Source organism: Aythya ferina (genome assembly GCF_964211825.1).
Source record: "Aythya ferina genome assembly, chromosome: 3".
Taxonomy (NCBI): Eukaryota; Metazoa; Chordata; class Aves; order Anseriformes; family Anatidae; genus Aythya; species Aythya ferina.
The window spans coordinates 11,138,430-11,153,795 of NC_140298.1; the positions used below are offsets into that span (position 1 = coordinate 11,138,430).

Consider the following 15,366-nt stretch of genomic DNA (forward strand, 5'->3'; position numbering starts at 1 on the left):
ACCGCCTTTGTCCCGGAGCGGGGCCCGCTGCCGCCCGGGGCCGCCGAGCCGGGAGAGGAGGAGGAGGAGGAGGAGGAGGAGGAGGCAAGGGGAGGAAGGCCGGGCCGAGGCGGGGCTTTGCCGGAGGGCGAGGAGCTCGCCAGAGCCGCCCCTGGCGTCAGTGCTGGCGGCGGGTGCTGGAGCCGGGGCTGCTCCCGCCTCCTCCTCCTCCTCCTCCATTGTATAATGCTGCGTGAGCGCAGCCGCCGGGCCGGAGCGGAGGCTTAAATCCTCACACTGCCTCCTCCTCCTCCTCCTCCTCCTCCTCCTCCTCCTCCTCCCAGCCGGCGCGGGAGCGACAGATGGAGCTGCTCTGAGGGCGAGAGGTGCCGACCCCCCCAGGCTTGAGTTCCCAGGGGGAGCTGCATGTGGTGAGTGGGGCCGGGGGGGGTGGGGGGGCTGCTCAAATCGCCCTATTCCCCCTGCTGGGGGGCCCCACGGCCTGAAAGAGGGGGGGCAGGTGAGCCCCAAAGGGCTGGAGTTGTCCTTAAAAGCTGCCTCCCCCCTTCCTCTTTCCCCTGGGCGATGCGCGGCACCCCCAGCACGAGCAGGTGCTGGTGGTGGGCTTGCTTTGGGTCGGGGCTGGCCCCCCAAAAGTCCCCCCAGTGGAGGAAACCCCACTGCGAGCACTGGGGGAGCCGTTCGAGCCCTCAGGACCCAGCCGCCCTCCGGTTTCCTGAGAAGAGAGAAGGGTTTTGGGGTTCCCCTGAAGTTGCTTCTGTGGTGGCAAGGCGAGCCCGAGGGCCTGGGGGGGATTTGGGGTGCCCAGGAGCAGGGCTGACATATGGCTGGGCACAGCCAGCCCGCTGCCTGGACCCCTCCCGGGGCTGGCTGGGGATTAGCGGGGCTTCTCCTTGAGCCAGGGAGGAGAAACGGGGGCTGTGGGGGGGGGAACTTCAGCGGGCAGGGGTTGTTCGTCTTCGGGAAGCGGTGGTGGAGACGCTGCGCCTCGAGCGGGACTCCAGCCCCGGGAAGCAAATCTTCTTTCGCAGTGCCCCCCTCTCCCCGTGCAGGGTGTGCGCTGCCTCGCTCGCCTCGGTGCGTGGGGAGCCGGCAGGATGTGTCAGGATCTGGGGAGAGGAGCTTGCTTTGAGCACGAAAATCGGCGTGCGGTTACCCGCTGTCATGGCTTGCACTAAGTCAAGCACAGCTGGAAAACGCTGGGACGCTTTAGCTGGAAATCAGCAGAGAGGTTCGTGTGCCGTCCCTCGGGGACCGTCGGTGGCGAACTCACAGTTGCCGGTCAGCCGCGTGCGTAAAATTAACCAAATCTGCCCATTTTGCCCCCTCTCAGGGGGCCGCTCGCCCCTTCGCCAGCCGGCAGCGCGGCACATCAGAGCTGTCGCCTGCGTTCAGGCCAGCCCAGAGCTCTGGGGCTCAGGGAAGTGCAGGCTTTTTCAGCCGGTGCCCGGTGAAGTCAGCAGGGTGGCTCTCGCTGCCGTCAGTGGGTGCTGGATTTGGCCGCCGTGGAGCGTGTTATTGCTCAAACAATGGTGGGAGAGGGCTTGGCTGCCCCCTAACATCGCTTGTATGCCTGTGTGTCTGAAGCGCGGCTCACGGTTTGAGTCGAAGAGGCAGCTCCTGCCTTTTTAGGCAGGTTTGTAGGGATTCACCTGCGCAAAATGCTCCATCCAGATGTGTCGGTGCTAAGTCTGGCGGGCTTCTCACGGGGTACTGAATTTTTTTGAAGGCTCCTCGGTTCCTGCTGAAGCGCACGGGAAGCTGTCACTTGGTAAAGCAAACTGTGGAGACGAGCTGTGAAGTTGCTGTAGCTTTATACACTTAGAAATGCCTTAGAAATGGAGCAGTGGATTAGGCAGGGTGAGCCTGAAGTAGCCTTTCCTGCCTGAAGTTAAAACGCACACTTTTTTTTTTTTTTTTTTTTTAAGGTGGTATCTTTGGGGTGTGATTTAACAGCAGGCCAGCGGTGGTGGTGGAGATAGCAGGAGGCTGTCACTTCGTGCTGCCAGGCAGGTATACGAGAGCCGGTCCTAGGGGACACTTCATTGTCCAGGCACACACTGCAGCACCTAACAGCACAGCTGTAGGCTTTCCTCCTTCCGTGACTGATCCTACTTCCATTTAAGTTGGTGGCAAAAACCGCCCACTCCTTTTGGGCAGGAACTGGATTGGACTGCTAACGAACGAAGCTAGACTTTGTGCATGTTAAAGCAGCGCTTTGATTTTTTGTGCCGAGCTGATTTCTTTCTCTCTGAAGCTGATTAAAAACAAACAAAAAGAAACTTGCTAGCCGTAGGTACTTCAGGTTTTGTCTGTAGATGAAGCAGTCTTTAAGAACATTAAATACGTCTGTAGGTGCTGATTTATTAAGAAATGTAATTGTATTCCTTTGTACACCTGCTATTTTTTTTTTTAATGGGAAAGATGAAGTAATGCCACTGTTTCTCTCAGTGTTTTGGTAGAAATGATGATATAAATAACCCAGGCACTTGAACTGTCTGCCTGAGAGGCACCGAGGAGTTTGAGATAATGTTCTACTATCAAGGAAACCCTCAAATTTCATATTCCAAATTTTTTTTTTTTTTTTAGCTTCCGTGAAGTACAGCAGATCTTATGCGGTATCTAGTTTGAAGGATTTTGCCATCATTTACACAAGCTGCTTTTATTTTTCCAATAAATAATTCATAGGGGAAAAAAAAAAAAAATACTTTCAGGAACTCTGACTTTTTTCACGCTGATGTAAAACACTCCTGGCACAGTTCATCTCCGAGAGCGCTAACGCCAGACAGGTGATCCAAAATACTTGTGACTATTTTTGCTTTTATGTAACATCTTAAAGTGTAATCTGTCAGGCGGGGAGAAGGCAGCGCTCTGAAAGTGTAAGTAGTTTTCTGGTAATCTACTTTTTATAAGGTCTGGATTGCAGGGATACACCTTCTTCCGAGCCAGCTCCCTACGTGCGAGCGGCGCAGGAGGAGGTAGCTCCAGTTGCAGCAGCGCCGGAGCAGGCGCACACGCACAAATCAGTGCCAGAAACGGCAGCGCTCAGCTACCGAGTCCAAAGATCACGAGTGTGCCCAAGGAGGGAGCAAGGTCCAGTTTAAATGGAAGCAGGTTGGCAGTGCGCACGGGCCTGGAGTGTGGATGAGGCTCTTGCTAATTAATGGTTTGAAGGAAGTCGAATTTGCCAATCCCAGAGCAGCGCCGACTTTCTCCGGGGGCCCAGCGTTGCACGTTTTCTGCCGCTTGTTTCGTGTCCAAGCTTCTGCCAGTCAGAAACGCTGTGCTGTCATGAAGAAGTGCCTGCTTTCTGTAAGTGGAAAGGGACCCTCCAACACATGTTAGTTCTTTAATTCTTCTATAAACAAAGTCAATTTTTGTGTTTGCTGTAGCGGAGGCTGCAGGTTTTTCGGTTTGTTCAGCATTACCAGTGCAAACACTCAAAAAAAAAAAAAAAAAAAAAAAATAAAACAACAATGCTGACTGTTCAGCGCAAGCGGGGAAAGGCAGCCCTGTAAACGCGGCGCTAACTTTGCCGTTGGGTGCGCTGAAGTCGAGCAAAAACAAAGTTCAAAGCAAACATGTGGCTGGGAGAGCGCAGCGGCTGCGTGGAAGAAACAAGGCTGCTCATCCCGTCCCGCCTTGGTGCCGCACCGAGCGCAGCGGGCTCCGTGCCCTCGCTGCTACCCAGGCGGGGACCAGGCGGGGACCAGGCGGGGACCAGGCGGTGTGTCACCGTGCAGAACAGAAACCGTGCGGCGCCCTGGGCCTGGCCGAGCGTGTCAGATGCTCTGTGTCATCGCAGAGCGACCGGGAGGAGCCGTGAAGGCTCCGTGCTCGACCAGTTGGGAGATTCCTCCAGCTCGGAGGGGAATTCCTGGCCGGGGAAGAGTTGCTTCGAGGGGTTCCTGAGGGAGAGCAGGGACCGTCTCTGGGGGCACAGCGCAGCGGGAGGGTACGGCGCAGGCAGGGTTCAGGAAAGGTGTGAAGTCATAGTGAGGAGCAAGGTAGCTGGAAAAGACTTACAGAGCCCAAAAGCCACCAGAAAGCAAGTTTGAGCCTTTCACACCTCGCTTTGCTGGGACCAGGCCTCAGCTGGGGCAAGTGAGACAGTGGCCACCGCCACATCAGGGGGGCCAAGGTGTTGCTGTGGGTCACAGCCATGCTCAGTGTCCTCCGTGTGCAAGTTCGAGCCATCACTTGCCCAAACACAGGGCCGGGTTCAGTCCTCTGCCCTGCACGGCACATAACTGTAGGGTTGCCCTACAACGCCCCAAGTTCCCAGTCTGTATGACCTGGTCGGTGTTTTGATGAGCAGTGGGCTTAACGAGGAACTTCTCATTAATAACACATCGGAATTGAGTTTTAAGTGGCATTGAATGACACGAATCTCAGTCCGAGTAATTACTGGGAGCCAAAGCTTGTTTCCCTTGCTTTCGCACCAGTAAGACGTATTTGATTTCATCTGGCAGCTTCTGCTCCCAGGCAAGTTTGAATAAAGTTGTGTTCTGGTGTGTTACAAAAGAGAAAAGTGCAAAAGTGGGCTGTTTTCTTTAATGTTATTTTTAAAACTGGGCGGTATATGGAAGTAGCAGAAGAAAGAAGTTCCTTTTTCAAAGGAACCCTGACTTGGTGGAAAGATCTAAACTCGCCCGAAAACGTGCTCGGATGATCTCTAATGAAAAAAACAAAACACTTCTCTTCATCCCAGATCTTCGACCTCCCCAGAACCCCTCATGCTGTTTGAGCCTTCGGTGGAAACGTGACAATTACCAACTCCTCCCTTCGCTGTTTCCAAGCTTTTTGGTACCGAGGCCTGCACCATCAGCCTCTGACAAGCTCCTGGCGTGCCAGGCAGGCAGCGAGGCTGAGCGAGCTGCGCTATAGAAAGAACCACCCATGGTCGGAGGCAAACTATGCGGATATATGTTGGGGTGGAGGTTGGAAGGAGCGTGGAGGGCATATTTGAAGCAGACTGTGTGCAACTGCTACAGCAGGTCTGACTAGTTTCAGATGCCTACAGGCAGCTTTGTCTTAACTTCAGGTAGCTGCAAAAACGAAGTTTGAAAACCTAATTCAGAAATACGCCGTCATCTTCCGGTGCCTCCACAAACCCTTTCCTTTTCATGTGTTTTTACAGGCAGCCTTTCACCCTTGGAAGAAGTGGTTAGCAGGTACACGTGCACGCATAGGATTTGCATATTTTTAAAATACACGCTTCATCAAGATAGGAGCCCGGCGTTCGTGCGCAAACCACGGCGTTTTTACAGCATAGTGGTAACCTTCTGCTTCCTTATCTCTGTACGCGAGCCCGTGAGGGAGCCCTCTCCGTTTGTGCCTTTTCTGGGAGCATGATTTGTTGCCGCCCGGCCCCGTGCAGGAGGAGTGACTTACACTTTATTGCTCCGTGCTGCCGTCTGAGGGGTTTTGACCGGGGTGACTTCGGTGCCAGCTGTCCCAGGGGGGCCGTGACTCGCTTAGGTTACCCTCCGGTGACGGAGCACACGGCCTAGGCTCTCCTCCCCTCCCTCTCCATCTGTTTGGCAAAGCCGGCCACCGAAGCAACCCTTCCCCTTTCCTCCCCTAACTGAAGTATTACACAAACGCCTCGCGAGTGAGAAGTGAGATCATATTTTCTGTATGCATGTAGCATACAGCAGGAAGCTTCCTGTTGCTGCCGTGCTTCTCGGGGCTGTCAGCGGAACGTACATTGTACATATGTGCTGTCAGAAGGCTTGCTGGCTCTTTTTTTTTTTTTTTTTTTTCTCCCCTTTTCTTTTCGTTTGTTTTTGCTTTTTGTTTAATTGTGGGGAAAACTAGCGTAACAACGTCCTGGGTGAGGTGAATGGCTTGTGTCTGACCGAAAACAAAATGAGGTTTAGGAGGTTTAGTTTCAGTTTCCCGGTCTCTTGTCCGTCTGTATTTTCCCCTCCTAATTCCCAGGGACTTACTTTCTGATCGGGTTTTTGTTCCACGATAATTGACCTGCAGTGAGCATGCTTCAGAGTACGTATTGAATTGTTAAAATATGCTGTTAAAGGGGTGTCCCCGTAGAAGTCAAAGTGGTTTATTTGAGAACATTTAAACCACTACACATAAAATTTACGTGGACCGTACGGTGACTATTTCAAAGGGGGCTGCTTCGCTGGAGTAGTTTTATTGTGCAATCAAACAGGTGCTGGGAAAAATTAAATCTCTTTCCTCTCCGACTCGTGGCTGGTAATGGCTGAGAGTAGCTCAAGGCTGGCCAAAGTTCCCTTTATCAGCTCTCCGAAGGCTCCTTCGCTGGACGGGGCAGCACACGCTGTGTTTCTACAGATGTGAGAGCTGCAGTGCAGCAGGCTGAGAGGCCAGCAGTCATCGTGTTGCCTAACATCACTTAACACCGCCTCAGCAAACTCTCATGTCAAACTTTAACTACCTTTTTTTTTTTAGGGGGGGTTCTCACTGCTGGAGAAATGCCCCGCAGCTTTTCCTCATCCCTAAAAGAAACCCGAGGGCGGGCGGGTGCTTTTCTCACAGCCTTTTCTTGTTTGCAGGGCTGTGTTCATTTTATTTAAGTGAAGATGTTGAAAACAACCCATGTGCAGCGTAACTCCTTTAAAAAGTGCCAGGGAAATGCCTTCTGTTACAATCTTTGTTTTTCTCCTCTTTTAACTTTCAATAGCAAGAAACTGGTTAACAAATAAAACCTGCAGGCCAGAAACTAAAATGACTTGTCATTGCTGGGATGTGTTTTGCATTTTGCTGTATACGTTTCTTTGGAGTTTTTTCTCTTCCCCTCCCTTCCCCCCCCCCCCCTCAGTTTGCTGCTTTTCAGTTTGACTGTGATAATTTATTCAGCACTGTTTTCAGAGCAATAACCTACTTTTTGGCAAACCATTCAGTTCTTTCCACAGCAGTGTGGGTATTTTTTTTTCCCCCAAGTGTTTATTAAGGGTCTGCAAGGAGGGGGAAAAACAAGCTATCTTTGGGGAAAAGGCACTGCGATCCGCTCACAAGTAAGGACTCTAACCAAGTAATTATAAAGACGTGAGAAAAACTCTCCCTTATTACCCACGAAGGGGTCTGGTCCCTCTTGGGTGCACACACCGCTCTCATTAACCTTTATAGGAATCACACAACATCCCGTAGAGCTCGGTCCCTGCATACACTAAAAATATCAGCCAGATCGTGACATGCACGTGCCTGTCGAGACGCCTTGTGCGCTGAGACGCCGCGCTGCCCCGATCTATTGTTGGGAGCGGCGTCGCAGGGGAGGAAGGATGTACGGCCGGCCCTGCTGTTTCGTCACCCTCCCGTAGAGACTGACCAGTAGCATCTTGGCGTTGCAGGCGTGGCATTTTAGCAGGCACTTTCTTGTGGCTGCACCAGCCCCTTGCAGATCGGCTCGAACGCAATTTCCAAGCAAGGAGCCTCCTCTCAGCCGGCGCTTTCGCTCTGCCGGTGCCTGCGGGCTCTGAAGTGGGAAGAAAAGGCAGGCGGTCGGCTCTCGGCCCAATTGGGCCCCGAAGCACTACACGGCCACCTTAATTGCTGCTGCTCCACTGCTGGAAGAGATGCTGGCCCTGCTCCTCCCCGCGCGGAGCCCTCCTCGTGCCCTGCTCCCGCTGGCAGGGCTGGCGGCTGCTGGGCGAGGAGGCCCCGGGTGCCAGCAAAGAAACAGCAGCGCAGAGCAGGCAGAGCAGCCTGGCTGCTCCCGGGGAGACTTGTGCGTAGAAGCCCTCGCGTGTTTTTCAGGTGACAACAAGCAGAGCCTCCTGAATCATCAGCTAATCGCGTAGTAAAGTCCGAGGAGCTGGCCTAGCGCAGCGCCCGGTTTTATTTACTGCAGCTCCGGTTTCCTGCTGCCGATGCCCAGGTGCGTAACGCAGATCCTGCGCCTTGAGCTCTGGCTACTGGCAGCAGAGCTGTCCTGGGCCGCGTGCACGCAGCGCGGTATAATTTGATTCACGCTTGGCAGGCCTGGCAGCTTCCTTCACGCCGCCACGTGGAGGCTGAATTGGAGAATAACCTTGGCCCGGCTCATCGGGGTGGCTCTTCGAAGCACGGGGGGAGCCTCGGCACAGCCCGTGCCCGGCGAGGAGGCTCCTCGGTGTCCCTGCGTGGTGGCACGGGCACTCGTTTAAGTAGATGGTGCGTGCAGCCGTGCTGGGGGAGGATATAAAGAGGGGTCTGCGTGGATATGGCGTGAGGAGAAGGCGGCTGCGCCCCGTGACCGCCCCGAGTGCCGCAGCCACTAGCAGCAGTCACCCACCGAGGTCTGCGTCGAAGCCTGTGTTGGTGGTGAGATGGTGTTAGCAGCCGTGGGGAGGGTGTTTGGTGAAGTTTCCAGTTTGGGACGAGACCAAAAAAGGGCAGGCTGGGGTCTTTGTGGCACCAGGTGGGCGCCGCCGTGAGGATGCTGAGGGGAGGCCGAACACATGAGAATTGCCACTCGGAGACCTTTTCAGAGAGAAATTGCTGCTGCCGGGCAATCCAAACCTGCTCTTGTTCCAGTAAACGCGGCTGCCTTCCTGTACGCGAATAACGCCCGGTTTGACTCAACGTTTTCTGGCCTCGGCGCGCTCTCCAGCTATGCCCTCTCCTCCTCTGCGCTGACAGGAGCTGCTGGTACTCGGGGCTCTTGCCTGGCCGCCCCCTTCCTTCGCAGCGAGCTCTCCCCGCGCCCAACCTGTGCAGCCTCGTTCACCTCCTCGTTCTGCCAGGGTAGTTTTTAATGGCTTAACGAGCTAACAAGTGCTCCTCTGATTTAAACGTGTATTAAGGTCTGCTACCCCGATAGAATTCCTAATATTATAAACACCCTTAATAACACGGCTATAATCTAGAAAACCTGCTCTCCTTTTCCCAAACAATTACTTAATGAGGCAGTAATTTATCCCAAGCTATATTTATTGGAGCCCATTCCGGCTTTATCAGACGTACTCTGTTTGGTGTGTGCAGTTAGTCAAAAACATTAAAACTGCTCCGCTTCTTCCAAGGGAGCGCCTTACATTTAGCAAACTGACAGCATTAGAAACTGTTTCCAATTTAATAGCAGCATATGTTTCCTGCAAGACTTAACACACTGCAGAGTCGGAGATTGCCTTAGACTGCGGCTTTGCCTTTTTTTAGCCTGGTAGAAAAGGAGCTGGAAACCGGAGACAGAAGCGGAGTGCCGAAGTGGCGTTTCTGGTTGTTTTTGCTGCCTTTTGTTTTTCGCAGAGCCTTCTAATGGGGCTTCGGCGGGCTGCGAGTTGAAGAAACTATCAAGAAAGTCGTGTGGGCGGCGCGCGGAGAGCTCTCGCTCGAAACGCAGTTTCTGATCATTAACAAACAGCAAGAGCTTGCTTTGCCCTCTGGGCCTCAAATAGTACAGTATGCAACAAGGGAGAGCAGGCAAGGCACGAGGATGGAAACAGTAGGATCAGATTACAGTTTCAAAATATCGCTGGAACACGTTGGCTGGCGTTAGGCTATTGACTGCCTTTATAATTGCCTTGCTGATTTGCTAGGGGAGGCTTCACCTTACTTGCTGCTCCGCACGGACGTGCCCGCAGGGACGGGGGGCTGCAGGCTGCGGGCACCAACACCAAACCCCACCAGAGCTTCTCCTCGCCCCTCTGCCAGGAGGTTTCCTCGCACCGACCCGAGCTAAATCCTTAGATCAGCCTCCGAAAGTCACCCCCTGTGGCTTCCCTTCTTATTTTGTCGCTAGCCTGAGCTGGAAAAGACCACTCTCACTCCCTGTACTACCTGCCACAGCCTTCAGCAGTGGGTGCCGACAGCAGGAGCTGCCTCGCTCGCCGAATTTGCCCATGGGGTGCTTCCAGCCTGAGCACTGAGCAGCTCTGCCTGCCTCTCCGCAGCTTCCACAGCAGCCGAGGTGCACCCATCCGCTGCAGGAGGTGAGAAGAGTCAGCCCCTAAAAACGTGCGTGCAAAATACCTGCCGCTTACGGTTGCTGCTGGTGACGACAGCCTCGCAGTGAAGGCTTGCAAACAGAAAAAAAAAAAAAAAAACAATTCCCTGTGCTCTCTGGAAGCACAGAGCTACCCAGGAGGCCAATTTTTTGATAGAGCTCTAAAGGAGGGTTTTGTAAGTGCTTATTAAACCTCGCTTTTTTTTTTCTTTCTCCTTTTTTTTAAAAAAAAAAAGCAGCCAGCATTAAGGTGAAGTGCAAGTGTCAGGGAAAACAAACCTTGTAAATGGGAGGGCATGGTTCTGGAGAGGACAGAAAGCTCAGCACAGTTCTGCTCCCCGGCCCCACGTCTGGTATCGGGCTTTTTGTTTTTTGCTGCCCTCTGCCATTAAAACCAAATTCTTACCCAGCAGCGCTTGTCAGGAGCCCTCCCTCTTGCCAGGCAGCATGGACGCATTAAACTTGAACGAGTAAAATCTGCAGCAGATCCTGAGAAGCAGCCTTGCAAAAAAAAAAGAAAAAAAAAAAAAAAGAAAAAAAAAGAAACCCCCAGCCCTGTCAGCGTACGAATTGCGAGCCAGCTGCAGCGCATTGAACGTAGCCGTGCGTTACTGCATGGTACGAGCTGCTCTGCCTCCCAGGGATGCTGCCGTGCCAGGATTTGAAGACCCCGGGGTCAACAGATGAACGCTCCGAGGAGGGCTGCTTCTCATGGCCCTCACCTCTCCGAGGGCTCGCTCCAGCCCTGCCCTTAAACCTCAACACCCGGGCTTGCTCCGCTGGCTTTAGCGAGGCTGGGAGAGGCTGCCAGCCTTCCACTGGCGTCCTCCTCCGCTCTTTCCCTTCCTTTCCAGCTCTGAAAAGGCGCCGGGAGGAGGATGCCCCCGCTCTGGTTGTCAGCTCAGGTGGTCCCTCGGGCTGGACCCGGCGGCGCGTGCATCTTGTAGCTCGGAGGACCTGGCCCTCGCTTTGCCAGTTGAACCCAGTTGGCACAAAAGACCTTTTTATTTTGGTCCTGCAGCTATCGGTGCCAACTCCCCATCCTGCTGAAGTCAGTAACAAAACACTCATTGACTACCGTTGGGCCGGGATACAGCCAACGCAGCCCTCCAGGATGAGGAGCGAGGAGGGATGGAGGAGAGGAAAATAATGTTTCGTGTTCCAGCAGTGAGACGGCGCTTGCGTGAGGTGCTGGGGAGAGCCTCCGAGAAGCCCCGGTGAGGTTCATCTGTACCTGAGATTTGGGAAACTTGGATTTGGGAGTCGAGTCTGCACCTTCTCAACTTTCTGCCCAGTTTCAGGGACTTTTGTGTCCCTGAAACAGCCCGGCAGTGACGAGGTGCAGCACCGTACGCACAATTGATGCGTGCAGCACTCTCACGCTAGGCACATGCCTCTCCCTCCCCTCTGCAGAGCGAAGGACTCGTCGCTGAGTAGGCTCCGACCCAGCCAGGCATTGCACAAGCTTTTTGTGTGTAATCGATTATGGTTGACTCCAGAGCACCACCCGCTCCGGGCTGATTATCTCTTCTGCTCAGCCCCAACTGCATTTATTTTTTTTTTCCCCAGCTCCGGCTGAAGAGCATGCAGCACCAATAAAAGGAGGCTAAATGACATGCAAATGAAAAAAATATATATTACTTTTGTTTTTCAATTAAGAGAAGCCAACTCCCAAACAATGCTAGCATTTCTCTGGCGCTGAGGCGCGTGCAATCACCCTAAATGGGCAAAAAAGCAAGCTGAAGCCTTCTCAACAACAATGCTTCAGCTTTTGGGTCCGGGTCTTCCAGCTTTGGAGCCAACGGGTGGGGAATAGCGGGGGAAATCTCCGCGTAACTCCCCACCCCTCCCTTTGCCTGGATAAATTCAGTTTTTCCACGGCCTTTCTTCCACTCTCTAATCCCACATACCTAAGTAACGCTGAAAACTAACTTGCATACCAAGCCCCTGCAGCACCCCTTATTAAAACAACAACAACAAAGCGACATCCCGTCCCGACTCCAGCGCTTGGACGCAGAATGACAGCTGCTGGCAGCCCGCTGGAAGCGCGGCAGAGCCTCGTCTGGCCGGGATCACCTCTCAGCCAAAACAGACGCATGAAAACCCCGCCATGGGCACGACCCCTCGGGCTGCTTCCCGTCCGTTTCAGAGGGTGCGAGCAGATCCCATCCCCTGCTAAGCTTTGCCCCAGCAGATCTGGAAGTTTGGCGTCTCCTTCTTTGAGATGTTCGAGCTTGCAGTTTGGCCTCGTGCTGTTCGCTACCTTGAGACGTGCAAAGCTGATCTCGCTAATGTAGGCGTGAAGCTGCTGCTTGGGGGAGATGGTGTGAAGGGTACAGAACAGGCAGGCAGCGTTGTCTTCAGCCGTGGCGGTCCGAAACGACACGTTTGGTTTAGGGAGATGCCGAGGAAGGCCTGCAGGCACGTGTGCTTTTACCCTCTGTATCAGCTGGTCCTAAAAGATGCCGCCCTCCTGGCTTAGGACGAGTGAGGTGATTTATGGAAACTGGAGGAAAATGGTTTTACAGTTCCCGTTTGCACGTCAGAGGAGAAGGGGATAAAATAAAACTCCGCAAAGCTGGGAGTCTTGCGGAGTTCATTCCAGCTCCCTGTTTGGGGAGCAGCTTAGGCTGCAGCCCTGCTTTGTGGCTTTAACAGTTAAATGCTTTCAGCGAGCATTTCTGGGGAAAAGAAAACTGAAAGCTGCGCTGAAAAGCTCAGAGGAGAAATTGTGATGAGTTTCCTGATCTGTTTTGTCCTTTAAAAGGCCCGGCTCTGAACCGAGCTGCATGAAGATCGAGTGAGATGTGAAAGCTTGACAGTCATACCTACAGGAAACCTTGAATCATTTCTGTGCTTCCTGGAAAACGACGCAGCCAGCTTATCGTTGTGCTCACTAACGATGATCCCATAGCTCTTACTGCCCAGCTTAGAAAACGTCCAGCTACCAGCACCTCGATCTCGGATGCAGATGAGAGAAACCAGCCCAATCGGGTTCATTAGAAACGCGTGCCGACGTCCCCTGACAATAATAATTAATAACCAAGCGTGGGGAGCTGAGCACAGCCACCCCAGCGGTGTTGCCTTTATCACGGGGAGAAAGGTTGGCTTTGTGCGGCCAGTATTTTTCTACGTTCCTCGCAGAGCCTGACAAACTTCAAAACTCTCCTAGTCCCCGAGCCATTTAAAAATTTCTCCTTTAAATAGAGCACTGCGGAAGGAGCGCTGGTATGTCTTTAGGACAGAGTCTGTCTTTTTTCAGGGGGAGGAGAGAGTCGGAAGGGGCGGAAAGCTGCTCGCTCTCCTCCTAACCCACAGCTTCTTTAGCATGCGCTGAACTCAGGTAGGATTTTCGATTCCTGCTGGCCTCGAGCTCCCCTTCTCGCTGTCGGTGCTCGAAGTCGAAGGAAATGCCTGTCGGTCTTCAACATTTAGCCAGCAAAGCCCCACCAGCACCCCGAACCCACGTGCGCGGCTCTGGAGTAGCCCATGGAAGCGACACCAGGGAGCAGAGAAAAACCAGACCTCAGCGGCAGTGCGAAATTTCAGAGGTTTTGCTCACCCGAGATTCCAGGCGCGGGGATCGCTGGGAGCTGGCCAAGGCGCTTGGATCGCAGCCTGCCCGTTCCTCGGCTCCTCTTAGCTCCCTCCCTCCCCCCCCCGCCTTTCTTTTTTTAATTGCATAATATGCTAGAAAATGATCTGGATTTGGGACTTATTTTTAACCAGAAAAGGCTCACTTCACCCAATCTGATTTGGGATTTAACATCCAGCAAATGCCTTCTGAACCTCACTCTTTTTTTTTTTTCTTTCTTTTTTCTTTTTTTCTTTTACAAAACCCCGACGACGTCGCGAGGGCTCTTTGCTTCTGAACATTTCGCAGGCGTTCCTGGGGGCGTTTGCACGCCCTTAGTCTGTCTGCGACCGGCGTCCAGCCATCAGATTGTCTGGGACCTGCCTGGCGCAGTCCTTTCGCAGGCGGGGATCCCGTGCGAGGAGCTGTACTCAAATAAGGAAGGCAAGTTTTGCCTCCTGCATGACAGCCAGGAGCCAGCTGCGTACGGGAGAAGTCACGTTTGGGGTTAAAAATGGATTTATACTTACATTTCTTGCAACTTCATTCCATGCAGGTCGTGAGGGAGAGAGCTGGAGGGAACCTGCTGTCCTGTGACCCCCAGGGAGGTGCTGGCGTGGGCACCACGCTCGCTGACCCTGCAGCCACTGGTATTTTGGCAAACCCAGCCCTGGCTGCTCCCCGAAGATAGGTGGGGGCACAGGGCAGAGGGCTTCTGGCCCTCCAGCCCTCCCTGCTCAAGGCACAAGGTGTCGTGCCCGTGGCAGCACGGCGGAGCCTTTGTTCCTTTGCGTCTGGGGGGAGCTTGAGGTGACAAAAATAACGGGGACAAAACGAGGCTGGGGCTGGGCTGTGTAGAGGAGCCTTTGCAGGCTTTTCTCAGTGCTCTGAAACATCCTGGAAGAGACGGCAGCGAGGATTGAAGTGCCCTACTTACTGCTAGCTCAGCGATGACTTGCGATGCTGGGGAGATTTGGTAAAATTGCCTTAGTTACCTTCAAAATCTGCTCTCTGACCAGGAGACAAGCACATGCACTTATGCTGATTTTTGTGCTCTTAAAAAGCCCTGCGGCGTTCTTTTGTTCTCAGCGAGCCTCAAAGGAAACTCGACATGGAGGTAGTCCTGGGCGAGGAACACGCCCTGATTTGGGGGAAGCAGGGACGAATGGGTCCTCCAGAGCTCTGCTGCAGGAGCTCCTCTGTGCGCGGCGAGGGAGCTGCCTCACACGCCGAAAGCCTCGCCGGAGGTGGCAGAGGCTGCTGGCACTGCAGGCAGGTGGTGCCCGCCTGGGGACAGCCTTTAAGGCTCTCTGGTGGCCCTGTCCCCAAAAGTGTCCCCAAAGCCAGGGCCCGTCGCTAGCGGGAGTCGAGCCCCCCCGCTGCGGCAGCAGAATGTCGTGCGGAGAATAATCTTGGCGATCAGGCTAAATGACCTGGCGGGGCTTCTTTGTCTGTAATTCATCTAATTCTGCGATGAGACGAGTGTAATAACTGCATTTCCTGCTCCAGTAGTTTAGTCCATATGCAATCATTTAAATAAACCCACCAGGTCAGGGCCGCGCGCATCCGAAGCGCTGACACTCCAGGCTTCGCCGTGAAGGTTTCTGTCGGTACAGGATTGCTGAGCCTCACCCCCCTTCCCCTGTGCTTTCAAATAAAAAAGGGAAATTAGTTGTAAGAACCTCGGCGTGTTAGGTTTGTATTCCCAGCCATGGCACTGCACTGGCCAGGAAGCTCAGAATTTGGGAGTTTAACGCAGGATCTGGAGCTTGTCCATCGGTGCGGATAGGAGGGGCCGTACGCTCAGCATGTGCCCGAGGGAAATGTGCTGTGGGGTAAGCAAGGAGGGGACGGGGCGGCCAGGGAGCGGGCTGGGGGAGCAAAGAGC

The 15,366-nt window shown here is 53.7% G+C and overlaps 1 protein-coding gene across 8 annotated transcripts in view; it reads left to right on the top strand.

The window, feature by feature from the left end:
- The window catches only part of SERTAD2 (SERTA domain containing 2), a 78,859-nt gene that overhangs the window by 58,169 nt on the left and 5,324 nt on the right, over positions 1 to 15,366 (top strand). Inside the window, exons 1-3 of one of the 8 annotated variants that reach the window (XR_014691030.1) lie at positions 117 to 410; positions 4,712 to 5,044; positions 5,141 to 6,969. The exons of 4 other annotated variants lie outside the window; for them this stretch is intronic. The gene's annotated coding sequence lies outside the window, so the exon portion shown is untranslated. 3 more of the 8 variants (XR_014691031.1, XR_014691032.1, XM_084513531.1) reach the window with 3 other exon arrangements.